The sequence below is a fragment of the Lates calcarifer genome, linkage group LG20, assembly GCF_001640805.2.
Source record: "Lates calcarifer isolate ASB-BC8 linkage group LG20, TLL_Latcal_v3, whole genome shotgun sequence".
NCBI lineage: Eukaryota > Metazoa > Chordata > Actinopteri > Centropomidae > Lates > Lates calcarifer.
The window spans coordinates 4838095-4855352 of record NC_066852.1 but is presented as its reverse complement, the minus strand read 5'-3'; the positions used below and the strand labels follow the sequence as shown (position 1 = coordinate 4855352).

Here is a 17258-nt window from a genome sequence, read left to right as displayed (position 1 = left end):
TGTAAAAGCTCACAGATACTTTTAAAGGCTGCAACTGTACCACAAGACATTGCAGTGAGTAGTTCCCGGGTCAGCTGAATTTTACAAGCATATTCTGAGCAAGCAGTCTGCATAACACAAGTACAAAAAGTAGACATCAGTCAGGCATTGGTTTGTTATGACTGAAATACATTTTCACATAGGTTTTTTTTTTTTTTTTTTTTTCCCATGATCAGTTTCTAATACATGGGAGCACTATAAGATACACCTCCATGTGTCTTTTATTTGACTACAAAATCACCTTTTCTAAAATTTGGTTTATTTTGCAACATAATAATTCGGTCCATCATACAATACAGGGCGCATAACTGCAGTTATGAAAAGGAGGACATTTTAATGTATAGTGATGCTAACAGCTTGCTTGAAATATTGACAATTTTTCAATAGGCTCAGTAACAAGACACATCGAACATATGCAAATGCAGCTCTCAAGCAGTCATCAGGTTTCTTTTGTTAATCTGCCCACACACTTGGTTTGTGACATTCTAAACTGATTGAGACAATGAGCTGAAACTGCACCGCTGTGCTCTGTGGCAATTACAACAGATTGGTTTCACCAGTCACAAAATGCAGCTTTGATACAGGAGCTGGGTCACTGATCTTTGACTGTTTCTGCGGAGCAACACATCTGTTATATTTTCAGACAAATCCTTGGAACCCTTTGAGAAAGTACCACCAGAGCTGAAGAAAAAAATAAAAATAAAAAAGTGAGTGTGCCAATAGAGGAAGAAATTCAGACTTTGTACAAACTGTACTTTTGGCTGCCAAATGCCTGTTTATCATCTGAGTTTATTTAACTTTCAGTAGGCTAATTATCTGATGTACAGAAGAACAAGAAATTTCAACATTTAAAGTTTTTAGAGTGGTGGCAATATAAAAAGAGCTCAACACTTTACAGCTGAAAACCCCTCAGCTCCATTTACGCTGTCGCAGCTTTTGTTACAGCATCAGTCACTTCCACTTCAGTGGCTGCAGTAGGGTCAATGGCTTCCTTGGGGCATTTGTGGTGCTATGGTGGGTAAAGAGGACAGAAAACGTGTGTGTGTCTGTGTGTGTTTGTGTGTATTCAATACACTGGAGCAATGGCTTTCAAAAAATAATGGATCACAGTGTGTGTGAGATGGTGAGGTTATCAATTCACTATGAAAAAGTAGATTCAAAATAGGGCTTCATTTATAATGGCTACTGTAAATTAATTTCTGAGCTGTAAATGTATTTCACACTGCAGACTCAGTGCTAAATCTTAACCTTTATAAATCACACCAGCAACAGCAGGGATTGAACTGTGATTTCCCTCTAACTTCCCTTAAAAATGAAAATAATACCTCTGGTACGCCTGAAAACAAGAATTGATGTGTGCAAATTTTAAGGTCACCCACAGATTTACAAGGACACATACTTGCACACACATGGATGCTATGTCAGGTTTAAAAACTGAAGGGTGAAACATTTCTTGGATGTGATCCAACACACAGCCTCTTTGTTGAGAGGCGTATCTGCTCTGTCAGCCTCAATGTCCTTGTTAGGCAATTACCTTTAGAGACATGTTTTCATCAATACAGAGGGGAAATTGTTTTTGATTCTTGATGAAGCAACATGTCAGTTACCCACCTCTCTTCTAAAACATAGGAAACACTGTACAAGAACTCAAGCTTTCTCGATCCATCCATCTATTATCTGTGCTACTTATCCTTAAGCATCGCGGGGGTGGGGGGGCTGGAGCTTATCCCAGCTGACATTGGGTGGAAGTGGGCAGCACCCTGGACAGATCGCCAGTCCATCGCAGTGCCAACATATCAAGCTTTCTGTATTTTAAAAAAAATGAAGAAAGGGAGAATCCAACAAAGAGTAGAATTCAAAAATGATTCTGCCCGCACAATTTTACAATTTAATTCTTCAAATTGAGATGGTTTTAAAGAAAGTAGTGCGGATGGATCCCTGGATCCCTCTGTTGACATGTCAAAGTCTTTGAGTATTCTTAAAAAATGAATTGACTGAATTGTCAGTGTCAGTCAAATCAGACTTGGCTGGTCAAAATGTAGTATTGTAATGTGAGTATTTTTTTCTTTTTTTTTTCCAAAATACTGTATCTGGCGATCAGAAAATCCCTTGGCATGAGTTCCAGTGATAATTTCAATGTTTTCACTGAAAACACATTTCCACACAGTCAGAGAAGAACCAGGGACACCAGAGCTGAGAATATCAGAGCGACCAACAGAAACAAGTTGCGCTGCCCTGCCTTGCGCTGGCCAGTGTCACTCTCTACTTCCATCACAATTTTTGTTGTTTGGGCTTTTTAAGATAAGACTCCATTGTAAAGTCTTCCACACAGTTGCTCCTACATTGCTCAGTGTGCTGTGAGGCATCTGAAGTCTGACAGACATTTTGTGATGAATCGCCTTATTTTTTTTCTTTTAAAGGTTGATGAGTAGTATCATTAAAATGACCTATGTGATGAATAGCTGTGAACTCAAATTAATTTGAATACACTACCAAGGATCAACCTACTACAGTTCATTCGCATGATCACAGAGCCAATTTTTCATTCATTCCCTGATAATATTTGTCCCATTCACTAAAACCATAATGTCACTAACATTTTTATCATTTAACAGCAACTGAAAATCTTGTTTTTGGTTTAATGTCTGCACTGATGAGGATGTGTACTGCCATTTTTTGGTATACAGTGAGATCACTGCTGGGTGGGGTCAGAGGTGCAACAGACAAACTTTGCCTGTGGTCAGTGACGCCCATGTTGTCACTGTGGTTTTAAGTAACTCAGAATTATTCTTACACAAACTCAGGATTTCAGCAGTTTTTCTGCAGCTGACAGACTATGACTACTTAAATACTTTACTGGACTGTGTAGGCCATGAGGTTTGGTTACTTTGTGGCCATGTGTCATCACATACTACATGGGAATAAAATAAAATGCAATATTTTTCATTTGCCGAAGACTTTTTCAGGCTTCATACCTAGATGTACTGCGTGAGTGAGAAATGTACAGAATACTTTTCACCTTAATATATAAAGTCCCATAGTATTTTATACCAACAAGCTTTCATGAGAATCCACTGCTTCAATATCCTACATGCTCAAAAATAGAAGGAGTCCATTTTTGTACTGAGGAGAACAGTTTTCACAGATGGACCATATCAGGAATAAAACAGGGCCCAGATGAATAAGATTTGATCAACAACAAAGGTATGAAGTAGCTTCTAACACACTTTTGAAAATACTGCTGTTTAAGTAGAGGTGCAGATTTACATGAACTTCATGATGATGATGATGACATCCATCCATCCATCCATTAACTATACCACTTATCCTTAAGGGTCGCAGGGGGCCTAACCTGTGTGTCTTCAGACTGTGGGAGAAAGCCAGAGTAACTGGTGGGAGCCCAAGCAGGCACAGGGAGAACATGCAGAGACCTGGGTCCAGTCCCAAGTAATACTGTTTCCAGCCCAAACACAAACCCAGAATTCATGGGTGGAGGGCTGATGAAGGATCATGGCGGGTCTGCCTACTGTCTACCCCCTCCAGTGGCCAAGTAACAGTATTCATTCTTTATACATGCTGGTCACTAATGTGTAAAAGGTGGACTTACAAGTAAGGCTACCGTAATGTAGCTGTTAAGGGTTCATCCCCATCAAAAAGCTTTTGCACTCAAATCTGCTTTGCCTTTCACACTGTTTCAACGAGTTATATAAGGGCTCAGTCAGATTCATCTCCTCAAATAAAACAGCTGAGGCAGAAAAGATGCCTTTTGTGTTTTTGAGACATTTGAAAAGAGGGATGTCAGTTCATACCTTTCCAGTTTTAGCATACCAAATCTTTAGATTTTGCTTGTGCCTTTTGATACACTACACTGATATTCAGTGTTATTTTGATATATGAATGATGCAGTTTATTTTTACTTTACTTATTTTTTTACTTTTTTCAGCTTTTCTCTACTTCCTTGACACTAATCTTAAATTGTTTTTTTTTTCCTCCCCCTTTTTTGGTTGTTTATTAGGAAGCAAGTGTTGAGTTTTACCATGGCAACAATGCAAATTTGACACATTTGAGACTGTAAAAAAGTGACTGTGAAGTGGAAAAGAGTCTCATGGGGTTGACATGTATCATTATCAGTCACTGAAATGGGTGGACTTCTGACATGGGCTACAGTGCAACCAAATCTAGGACTAAATTGGTATATAACTTTTTACAAAAAAATCATGATCATATGATTTTTTAAAAACTCAGTAATCTTCGTATTACATATTCGTCCTCAAGGTCTAGGCCATGGTCAAAGCCTTCTACAGAAATGTAGCCTTCAGGGGGTTTTTGTTTAATTTGAGAGGGTCAGTGACACAGTTATGGGTACCCTAGCACTGTGTTTACACTTCCAATTTCCAATTCATGAGAAACTCAGTGCAGTCATGTCATGAGTGAGTGGGAGTGCTGCCTCTTTGAGTGCAATGAAAGAGTACAAAACAAGTCATAAGATATAAAATTGCAGTTGTGGGTCTCTCTGTGGTCATTAAATGAAGAGAAAAATAGAGTAAAAGCAGCTCCAGTGTCTCTTTGTTGAGTTTTGTAGTACATTGGTAAAGTCTGTCAGTCTGCACAAGCAGAAATTCTCATTCACATCACTGTATGAGTGTTAATACTTTTCCTTCAGCACTATACTTAAATCAGCTGATCTTAACATTCTTGACACCACATTAGAGGTGGAAATGTTCAGCAGCTTACTGGAATGGTCCTCTTTAATATATAATTTCAGAACTTTATTGAAAGGGTTTGGCTTGTTATTGTTATGGAAACTATATGCCTCACCTGCTGAATTCCCTGTGAGCAAAAGGAAGAAAAAATGAAGGGATAAATACTGTATTTTACATACCTCATATTCTTCCCTTATCACTTATGCACAGATGGCAAAAAGTAAAAAAAAAAAAGAAAGAGTGAGATTGGGAGGTGAATCTGTATCCCCTAAGCAAACAGCTCCCTCACTCTCCTCCCCATGTGTTTTCTGACAGTAATGTGCAGATCATTAAAAATACATAACACTTGTTGCTCCACAATTAGATGTTGCCAGCAGACTTTGTTTGCACTGTGGATCAGATGAGTTAATGTTTAATGCTATGTCATTGGTAGCTTTGCTTCCAGGAATGAAACCCTCATGTCTTTTGTTACTGAAGAGATTATCATTACCTTCTAATGACTCATGCATGTGAACTGGAGATGTTGAAGGTACACTTTTTAAATACTACAACAACAGAATTATATCCTAAAAGGGTCTATGCCTGGTTTAGTGATTGGAAAATGTAATATTTCATAAAAGAAAATTCATAAAAGTTTATTACAATGTGCTTGTATTTCAGCTCTACATGATCAGATTACTCATTAAAAAGGTATTCATTATTTCACCCTGCTGAAATCACAGGCTGTTGTGTGACTACAGCAATCAACTGGGATAAAAATGAAACATAAAAATACTTCCATGATGTAATTATGCACAAGAAAGTTTTACAACAGAAAATAATCATAAAATGTGTGTGTGTGTGTGTGTGTGTGTGTGTGTTTATGAAGTTGTAGATTAGCATTAATGTTTCACTTAGGACTTGGCCAGATGCTTTCTGCATTGAAAGCCACATATAACAGCACTTCAGACAAGTGGTAGTCTGTCCCAACTATCGTCACTGACCCTCCTGCAGGTTTTATTGTACCCATAGACAGGCTGTTCCATCAATGAAATTACCCCAGTATTAAGTTCCTCACAGCCTGTAGTCTGGGTTGTGAAATTAGTGCTTGCAACTCAAACCAAATCTTTGGTGCTTGGTGTCATAAAAATGTTAGAAGCATCATACTCTGTTTCCATTTGAATGACCTGTCAAGACATGTCAGAAAGTGTTCTAGGCTTTTGGATGTAAAGTCTAAAGTTGGCACTGAAGAATGAAATGTGATGGGATTATATATGATTTTATTTACTGTCTCTTTTATAAGTTAACTTTATATGGGATATAATATAACTATAAAATAGAGTTAAATTTGAGAAATAATTGTCTCTACATTATTGTGGGAAGGATTTATGCAAGGGTAACTTTAGACACACTGTTTCTTGCAGTGAAATCTGAATAAATGATAAATATCTGGTGGTTAAATGCTGCCATGCTGTGCAGGAAAAAAAAAAAAAAAAACATTTGCCAGATCTTCAGATCTTCAGATACAGTATTTTCAGGGTAAATTCCTGTTACATACAACTGCCATTAATCCACTCCGAATATCTCAAACATGAAAAAGGTGAAAACTGTGATTTTTCACTGAATGTTACACTGAATTCAATTTAAATGATAGAATAAGTGACATGTGTCATATTTAACACTGGGTATTGCAGGAAGAACACTTTTTTTTAAAGCACAAATACAACTGTGCTAAAAGGAACATTTTCAGGGGAAGAAAATCTCTTTGCATAGCAGAAGAAAAGAAAAAAATGTTAATGGTGAAGTGTTCGTTTATCAGAAAAGGTGGATACATATCAAGGCATGAGCGATGTACTAAAAACACAGTCAATTCATTAAACACAATCTTGTTCATCTAGAGTATATAAAAATAAAAAATTCCAAAGCACTAATTAATGTGAATGAAGGTAATCTGCATTGCAGTTTTAATCTCTATCACATAGATAACAGCACAACACATCTGAATTCTATCTTCAGCTAAGTATTCACAGGGACAATATGACCAGATGTTTATGGCTGGATTCATTCTAAAGCAAAAAAAATATCTAATTTTACAGTCTAATAAATGCAAATTTTACTGCATAGGGGTCATGACAACATTTATATCGGAAATTAATTAAGTAAAGGTTGGCTCATTGTGGCTGACACAAAAACAATCTGTTTTACCTTTGTGTTTAACAAGCTAACTGTGTGGGAGCCGTGGGTGTGTGTCCCTTTGCTATGAGTAAGTACTCATGTTTTCTATCTCTGTGTTGAACAAAGCAGATAAACAGGCACTGTCATGACCTGATGGAATAGGAGACACTTTAGCTGCCTAATGCCCTGCCTTAATCACAATGATATATTAAGCCTCACCGGTAATGCTGATGGGGCCATTAATTAACCCAATCCATGCATTCATTATGAGACATTTCTGTGTCAACATACTCGTCTCTATGTAACAAGTGGGTGAAATAAATCTGCACTCCACATCTTGAAGCACAACCATGGTATTTCACTGCGCTCTAATATGTACTGCACTAGTCACATTATGACTGACAGACAGAGGTGGCTCCGTGACACCAAAATGAGAAACATTATGGCGTGTAAGATGGTGAATGGAAAGATCAAGTGAACAGTAATCACTGAACCTGCCTCATTAGACAAGTGAGGGTTAAAACAGGATTAGTAATTTCTGGATACTTTTATGTTTTATGTATTTTATTGTTCTTAAGGCAGGATTTTCCCAGTGGAGTCTTGGTAGATGGATATACAGTGGTTCACTGATTAGGGAATGATGGCAATAGAAGGGAAGTTCCCCAAATTTGCCCTTAAGACAGTGTCTCTCTCCATGAAAACATGAAAGACTGTAACAAGATTGCATGCAGCCATATCCTGCAAAATGTGCACTGAATCTGTAGCTATTTTAGGTAGGTATACAGTAAATCCTCCAGCCTCATCGCCAATTCACAACAGAAGTTATCTCGAGGCACTGTACATATAGAGCAGGTCTAGACCGTTCTCTTTAGCATATAAAATTTACAAAGAGAGACCCAACAGATCCCAATCATTTATATGTCTTTTTCATATACTAAGAACAGTAGACAACAGCTGTTCACAGTCACATTCCATTCAACCTGTAGTTATATATAGTTATATTACAAAACAATGCATCACTTTGAGTAATAAGATAATGCCCTACACTGTACAGTATAAGGCAGCTGAGCTAAAATAAATTGTATCATGGCACTGTGTGAAGGTCATGCAGTGAGATCCATTAAAAAGATTGCCTAAATGGTCCCTGGATTATTGCCAATCATTTTACCTGAGCAATGGTTGAAGGAATGTAAGAAGATGCTTTTGTTTTAAACTCCAGGCATCTGAATCCTCCAAATGCCAGAACTGCTAAGTCATGATTGAGATGGGGGGGGGGGTGGAAGATGGTATTAAGTGGCAATCTTTGGGTAAAGGTCCATCAGGGCAGAGGCCCTTTCACTCAGCCAGGTATTTTCACTGTTTTGTTATGCTGCTATTTCATAAATGCATTATTATAATTCATTATTATTATTAGACACTTAAAAGAACATCTGTTCTTTGTCTTTTTGACATTCATTTCAATCTTTCCGTTTATTTGAATAATAAGAGAGACCAAGAGGGTACCAAAGTTCTCTCTCACAATACAAGATCACCTAAATGTACAAACAAATGAAAAGACATTGTGTTGAATTTCTATTTTGCACCACACACTTTAAGTTGGTGACATTATTCTTTAGATTCATCCCATTTACTAATTTTCATAGCCCCTAATTATTCACACCTATACATTCCTTTTAAGTGGTGCTTCCTATCTCTGTAAGTATATATAGAATAGTTAATACTGTTGTGCTTCATGCATTATTTGCACAATGACAAATGGCTTTTGTATCATCAGTTATATCTTCACAAATAAGAATTATTGTGCTAAGCGTGCTAATCTCTGGTGATGATCAGCTTAACACAGATATAGTTCAATGTGTTCAAGTTTTTTTTTTTTTTTTTTTTTTTTTTAAAGAGGTAATTTTCTTTCCTTAATGAAATTTTATATTTATTGCAGCAGCACAATTGGTTTTGTGCCTGAAAAATAAAATAATAATAAAGAGGACTCTGACAGCACAAGCAAAGACAGCCACTATGGCTGTACAGATGAAAAAGGGTGCCATTTATAGAAACTTAGACTTTACTAAAGTAACAAAAGGGAACATGAAACACTGGACACACTTTGATTCATAAATTAATCTGAGAGGTAAAGTCCACAAACACTATAGCAATGGTAAAAATAGAAGGAAAAAAAAAAAACAATAAAAAAAAACCAACCAACTTCTAAGATAGACTTCTTTGGGTGTTTCAAGATTCTAAGCCAACAGCCTCCTCCTCATATCCAAGAGCAGCTTCTGACTCTCCACTGCTGTGATATAATGGCATCTTAATGTGCCAGAAATTATTAACTTAACTGTCCTGGCCCACAGGAATAGCATCTGTGAACAGTTAAACTGAGTGGTAATTCCACTTTAAAAACACTGGCAGCTGCCTTGCAAACTGGAGGTCTACTCCTTTATATACTTATTTAGTCTAGGCAGGAGTGATTAAGAGCTGCAACACTTGAGAGTAATAAATAGTTGTAATATATGGGCTTGGACATCTTCCAGGGAGCATTACTCTCTCAAACAGTCAACTCATCATCGCTGCATTGCATCTTTAGTGTAACTGCTGAGCCGTTTGTACAACTGCTGCCCCGTGTTGCCACTTACTACTGATTTGTAGTTAGTTAGATAAGCCAGTCCAGGTCAAAGCAGCGATTGAGCCAAGAGGCAGAGGCTGCAAAGGGGACTATAGTGTTGAAATTCAGTTTTGCATTGTTTATTATTGTATTTTTATTGTATTATTATTGTGTATTTATTAGTGTTTCCTGACAGGAGGTCCTGACTGCATCAAAGACAAGTACCTTGTAGTTCCTATGTTTACTGTTCAACTACTTCAAAGCTGTTGACCGTGTTGATCTGAGGTACACTAGGGGTTCAATACTCAGATTCGCGTTACTGTTTTCACAGGCTCACTACTGCTCTTCATGATTGGAGGGTTAGGACTTGCATTTTAGCCTTTCATTCTTACCCAGGGGCCTATTGTATCATAATTCATCCATTGCAACCACACAGCTGCTCCAGTTTATCTCCCCCAAGCATGGCAGGGTTACTCATGGGTCATGTGGCACAGTCAGATTTTGCTAGCTCTTGTCCTTGAGGGGACCCTTAAAAAGAAGGGGAAACACTTGTTTGGGGAGTATAAGATTTGTCCCAGAAGGAGTCGTAGCAGGCTCAGAGCAATTGACATGGCCAAGAAATATCCACACACAGGCATCCAGTGTGTCCCAAACTGACACATGAAAATAGGGCAGTTAGAACCCCACCACCTCCCTCCCACTGTTTTCACAAAGCTGAGAGAGATAGAGGACACAAGCTGGCCAGCAGCTCCTCTGATGATAATCGAGACTCAGTGTCTGAGAAAGTGTGTGAGCTTTGCTTAATTGAGCTGGACACAAAGCTAAGCCAGGGATAAAAGTACCCCTGTGAATAATATTAACGCTCTCACAGTTCTACACATCAGGCCAAATTTGCTAGAGCACTCACTTCCACTTGTCTTGTATAAATGTTTTTGTACAGCATACATTAATTGCAATAAATAAGATGCCACAGACCAGAGCAGTCCTGTGCTTCGAAAATTAAAGATGCGAGTAGCTGGCCTATTTGCAGGAATCATTCTGTTCATTTATCAGCCCACTCTGGCCAAAATTCATTAAAGGCTGTGATACTTATCTCTCTGATAGTTTAGTCTTGTCAGATGAAAATGAACAAAACTTTCAAAAATGTGAGACGTGAGACAAAAGTCTCACAATGTCATCAAGAAAAACATCCTCCTGCTGTATAGGCAGTTAATAGAATTTACAGTAGACAATGCCCAATAGGATTTTGTAACTTTTAAAAGGAGGTTCACGCATTCTTTGAGTTAACAACCTTGAAACTGAATACGGTAACTTTTGTCTTTTGATAATAGTACAGAAACGGAGTTTGTACTTTGTTTTATAGCTTTGGGAAAGAAATTGAAGTTCACACATACTGACTGAACAGACTACACTATGATCAGAGAAAAAAAACCAAAAAAAAAAAACCACATAAATACTCATTTTTGTTTGTTTTCTAGTGAACAGAAACTTGGATCAAATGTCTCTTTTTCTAAATTCTATCTCAAAGTTCTTTAAGTTCCAAACTTTTTTTTTTTTCAAGTTCAACTTGATTGCGTGATGTGATGTAAAGGGTAAAACTTTTGATATATTATAATTATTACATTATTTGACTGATCTCAGATGGTTCAGGATGGTATGGACATTACAGTTAGATGTAAATAAAACCAGTAATGATTGTCACAGTTAGGGTTTAGGGGGACTTCACCATTATTAAGGGTCAGCAGACAGAGGCAGGCAAGGGCCAAACTTAGGGTGTGGACATTACACAGGCAGGCAGATTAACCAGGAGCAGGCAAAGGCGAAATCCAAAAGCAAAAGGTAGGTAAGGCAGGCTGGAAAGCTTGCAAGCATAGGAAGTGCAATAGACAGTCTGGTGGGGGCGGGGGGGGCTGGCAGGGTCTGAAATGAAAGCAGAATTAGGTTTTTTCACACTGGTTAGTCCAGTTAAATTGGATTCTAGTTCATTTCCATCCTCTGATTCATTTGACCAGGTGCGGACAAAGAAATCACATTCCGGTGTGGATCAAAACAACTGTAAGACCCTTAAGAGGAGGTTTGTCTGTGGTGGGAACATGATCCAATCTCGATCTGACCCAGCTACCAGGTTTACTGGGAAAGCAATATATAGACATATAGACACTTATCAGTGTGGTACCCAATTCACACATGACAACATCAGTAGCCAACTACCTTGCAGGTAGATTCAAACAGATGGTGAGAATATCACGCTTACCCAACATGTCATCGATGTAACAGGATGATGGTTAGCGTGTCATTGCACATGCTCAATATTTGCTCAGTTTGAGCAAATATTGAGCATGCTACTTCATACTACTTCATACTTCATACTACTTCATACTACTACTACTGCTACTACTTCATACTTAGCAAATATGCTAAGTAGTAGAGTATTCTCAAGACGTTCTGCCTGGTATTGCCCACATAATTACAGTGGTCATGAGCAAAACTCTGCTGCTGCTCCATGTTGCATGTTGCAACTTGCATAACAATGTTTATCTCAAAAATATGCACTAGTTGGGTACTTATGTTCTTGCCCCTCCAAGAGAGTAATCGCATAGCTAGCTATATACAGCATGTCTGATTGAGATGAGGCTTCAATGACCAGAACTGAAAGAAAAGAGCAGGAAATTCAATTCATTTGTTTGTGCTGAACACTGACTGATTATCAGGGAAATTAGATTACTATAATAACTCTGCTACTGTAAATGCATAATAACATTCAGCAGGTCAGTGTTCAGATTTCTTCCATACCTTCCATAAGACACAGGGTATACAGTGTGTTACACAGAAAGATAAGATGACACATTCAGTGCAAAGTGATTTATTGCTTTGAGATATATTCATTCCATACTAAAACTAGTCCCAAAAAACAATATGTCTGTTTTAGCATCATCACCTGTCAAAATAAAGTCTTGTCTTTCTCTTTTCAGCACATCAGTTGCCACCAGCCACATGCATATTTAATCTAATTTGGCTATATTCATCAAAAACCTCAAAAGAATTCAAAATAAACTTGTCTGGAAACTGTAAATAACTGAATAAAATAAACTGCTATTGTCTGAATTTGAAAACCGTTTTACTTCACCAGAGGAAAACCAGAGTCAGTTTGATTCTTCAGCTCCAAATGATCAGACTCTGAACAGCTGCATAGACATAAGAAAGTGCTGTTTGCAAATAATACCTTTATGCTTCACCTAGGTCATCTGTCAAGAACACAAATATCATTCGGCTTTGCTGTAACTGCTGATGACTATACTACATGTAGTAATGTTGTCTCCAGCTCTGTGTGAATTTACCAAAAGTTCTCAAGACCCGGACATTATCAAATTATTTATTAAATTATTTTTCTATGTACTTCCCATGCCTGTGTTAAAATTCTCCACAGAGAATGACATATGAGAAACAGAATAGAAATAAAAATAATGTAGTTTAAAATTGAACATTGTGTCCTAAGTATTACCTCTCATTTTGAACTAAATAGGAATCAAAAGGCAATGTCAGAGACTTGACTGTGGCTTTCTTACACTCAATTTAGTGACAAATTCACCATGAAATGTTCAATGTTAGGTTAATGTACATGAGGTCAAAAGGCTATAACAATATATGTCTGAATGACCAGCTGGACATATGATTTACCCAACAGAGTCTGCATCCAGCTGTCGAAAATTTGAGGTTGATATAGACAAACAGGAAGTGGGGGCAGTGCTTATCATCTGTTTTTTTTACTGATATTATATGAGAACAGTATCTTAAACTGAGCTAGAACTAGTTAAATAATTCTGGTTTTGATCACCTCTCACTCCACATTATCAGAACTACACAGATGCAGGCCAAACCAAACTTTATTCCAGTATGTGACATCATGTTGCACTTTAAATGCACTCACAAAATACTTCGATCCTCTCTGGTGGTCTGAGTAACAAAGATCTACCAAAGAAGCTGGGTGTGAGCTCTAGTTGAGAGTGCTGCTTGGATTCAATCATACATAATTAAAAGGGGGCATTAGAAACGCAGGAAGGAGATGATGCATCTGCTTACAATAAACAATTATTTTCAAAGATGCTAAATGTGCCCCTTAAGAGGTCATGTAGTCCTTTTCATTGCACTCATATTGCTTACCTTCTTCAGCTACACCTACCCTACAGAGAATATTACACTGAAACCCAATTCCCAAACTCCCAATCATGGTCAACATGGGTGCATCATATTAGTTGTACAAGAAATGTTCATTTTACATCACTAAGTGTGGTGTGTAAATGGTCTGCAACTGACTGCCTCAAAAGTCAGCTGGGTTTGCTGTATCATAGGCACTGAAGCCCAGAGTAAATTTAGTGTGGATGGAGATAAATGAAAAGAATAATTCCTACAATATGGGCTGGCTAGCCATCCTCAATCTCCAATTCTCTCTAGTCTGGCACACAGAAACAGTCAGTGGCAAAGGCTAAGTGGATAGTTGGGTCTAATGGCCTGGTGATCCTATAAATAATAGCTACACAGTTTCCTCCCCATTGATCACAGAGCCTTGGCTGACTGATACTGGGGGTTGGTGTATGTTGGATGGAGCTGACCTAAGAGCATGCTTGGCTGGCTTTCCCTCCACATGCTTTTGGTGCATGATCAATCAAACTGGGGGCCTGTACACTTCGAGAAATGACACAGCCTAATTGGCTGCTATGAGAGGCCCATCACTTAAGGCTAGCGTGGAAGTAGGGGAAGGACTGACTCTGGACAAGGTTAACTAACTCCACTGCTAAATCTCTGGCCTTGAAAAGTTTCATGGGTTCAGAAAAGACTATAATGTGTGAACAAAGTGTATTTTAGAATGAATGTAGAATAACAGCGCAGGCTCAGTGCATCTGAGAAAACAAAGCCCTTCAGATCCTGAACTTTTTTAACATTCTTGGATGATTTATCCATCAAAGGTAGCTTTAGTCTTTTTGCCTAACATCGTAATTTGCTCACACCGGTCAGGTGTCAGGGCCAAAGACTTTCACAAAAATCTATCAGAAGTCAGCTGATTTCCATTTAGAAATCACTAGTATTGAGGAGAAAACAGAAGAGCAAAGGTCACATAGTCATCTTAAGTACCACACTGTGTCCTTCACAGTGGGAGGAACGTAGGGAGGCATGACCGTGGAAGGATTCACAAAGTGGAATCATTTTATTTATCCACTTTTGACTTTGAAATATTATTATTATTATTGTTATTTTTTATTTTTTATGTTTGGTCATCCAGTCAGATTATTCCAACAAAAACCCCTCCCACAACCTTCTTTCTCACTAATGAATCTGTTATGCAGCAATGATTATTTAAAACACTATGAGTTACTACAAGTCTTCTCATGAGTGAACTTATCCAATGCCCACCGGAAAGCTGACAAAGGGAGATACATTACGGCTGTACTGTATGCAGAAATTTGTCGATCTCTCTGAGTGACCATCTGTCTCTATGTGTTCCTTTTCCTCAACTGTTACTCTGCACGCGTGTGTCAAAGTGTGTCAAAGTGTGGGACCTCCCCCGCCCCTGGTTGCATGCTACAGCTTCTAATCATACACCAATTTTGTACTATGTACTGCCTAAAAAACAGAGACTGTCGTCCAGCAAAATACGAGCCCATTTGTTGTCTGTGAAGCAGTTTATTATTACCCATAGTTACATTTTATTGTTAGGCGACCGCTAGCAGCTGTTGTAATTACGATGCGAGTAAAGGAGGACATTGGGTGATATAGTATGTAGAGTAAAGTCTATGTTGGGGTGGATGGATGGTAGATGGAGGGATGTAGCCTGGTGCCCTGGCAGTGCATTTCTGCCAGAGAAAAATGCTAATTTAATAGTAATACTAAACAAGAAAATGTTTAAGGATGTCAGCTCAGAGTTAAATTGCTAGTTAACCAGCAGTATTAGTCATTTAGTACAGAAAGCTCACATGTAACTACAGTTCTTACTCCATCTAACTTTTGTCTCTTGGAGGAAAAAGCTCCTTATGGCCACCTCTTTTTGCTAAATGCAGGTGTTCTAAAAATAACAGGAAGTGAGATATTGTAGCTTGGCTGCTGATTTGGCTGCTCCATGCTGTGACACACAGATTATAGAGAACAGAGTATTATAGTATTTTAAAACCCTTAGTGGCCAATTGCTGCAATTTGCAGCTCAGTCATATCTGACATGACACACATGCAGCATTTTTTGAGTTAGTGTGACTTATGCTTTCTGAGGATATCATTATCTCTGGTGTTCATTGAAAATAAACAACTATAAATCAGCATAGAATCATACAAAAACTGCACCTTATGACTCTAGAACTTGACAGAGTCATCATCTTTTTAAGATTTCTTCAGTATCTCAGGAACCAGGTAATAGTTGTCTGGACATCCAGAAATGTAGTTCCAAAAATTAGAGCACAGTTATCCCCCAAATCAAAGTAAGACAGATAATACTACTGTTGGTTTCAAAATCCACTATTATCTTTTTTTTTTTTTTGTTCCCACTGTCGGTTCCTTTTTTAGAAGACTGAGGCTCAGAGAGTCTCATTGACATTCAGACTTTCAAACCCCTTGCTCTGAGAGAGTTCCATGCAGTGCGCACGTCTAGTCAGCTGCATTCAATTTCACTGAATCCAAAACCAGAAGATTCCTTGCTTTTTTCCAACATAGCAGCATCATTTCATACAGACTTATTCTACTGATATAAGGGGAAAGCTAAATTTTCATAGATCTGGAGATGTGAAGATTTGCCATTTGTTCGTATTTAGACGACAGAATCTTCCCTCCATGTGGAGAGAATCTGAACATGAATAATGTGGACAACAGCTTTCAGTATAGTTACACCTGAATAATAATCTGTAGTGTACAGAGTTGTTCCATGTTCATAAGAAACAAACAGTTCTTGTTTTCTGCTGATTTAATAGTGATATGTGTAGGCTTTACTTTCACCTACAGTACATCTGTTTATAGGGAAGACAGTTTGAAAACAAAATGTTCCACTAAGACACTCACTGTTTTTTTGTATCTGTATTTTTGTTTTTCTCCAGAAGGCATTCTCAAGTCTAGTGCTTCTTCACTATGTAGCTCAGACACAACAGATGAGAGTGAAAGCTTGTTTTGATAAATAATTGGTCTTTGTTTCCCATGCCAAGTTATTTTTTAATAATATAAAATCCTGCTTGTGTAACAGGCAGCCATGAAAGGAGGTGAGTAAGGAGACAATAAGATAGATTATATAGATGGTTTACTATGTGTTTTTTCTACTACCTATTTTATCCTGTAAAAATAAATAAATAAATAAATTAAAAAAGTTAAATGAGGACATCAGAGCATGGCCTGGCTTTATATACCCAAAAACATTTTTAAAGAAAAAGGTGTTTGCTAGGCTAAAGGATACAGTCTGATTTAGGAAAAGAAAGCTACTTTTAAGTACATTTAAAGGAAGCTTAAAATGTGTACAGAATGTGCAGACTGTGTACTGTGATTCACATTTAGGTAGATCTTAGTGCTGCATGTAACTTGTACATATGAACAAATCCATATGTACAAGTTCCTCCAACAACACATACTCAATTTCTTATTGCAAAAGTAATACAGTTTTCCCTGTGAGTAAAAGAACACCTCTAAATGCACTGTGGCAGTATGTCTCAGTTGTAGATCAGCCACAAAATGTGCAACAAAACTTTGTTAAAACCCATAGATATTAATTTAAATCATGGTTGAAATCCCTATGTTTC

The 17258-nt window shown here is 37.8% G+C and overlaps 1 protein-coding gene across 4 annotated transcripts in view; it reads right to left on the bottom strand.

The window, feature by feature from the left end:
• Positions 1 to 17258, bottom strand: part of ntm (neurotrimin) — a 361132-nt gene that overhangs the window by 42489 nt on the left and 301385 nt on the right. The gene's annotated exons all lie outside the window — the stretch shown is intronic.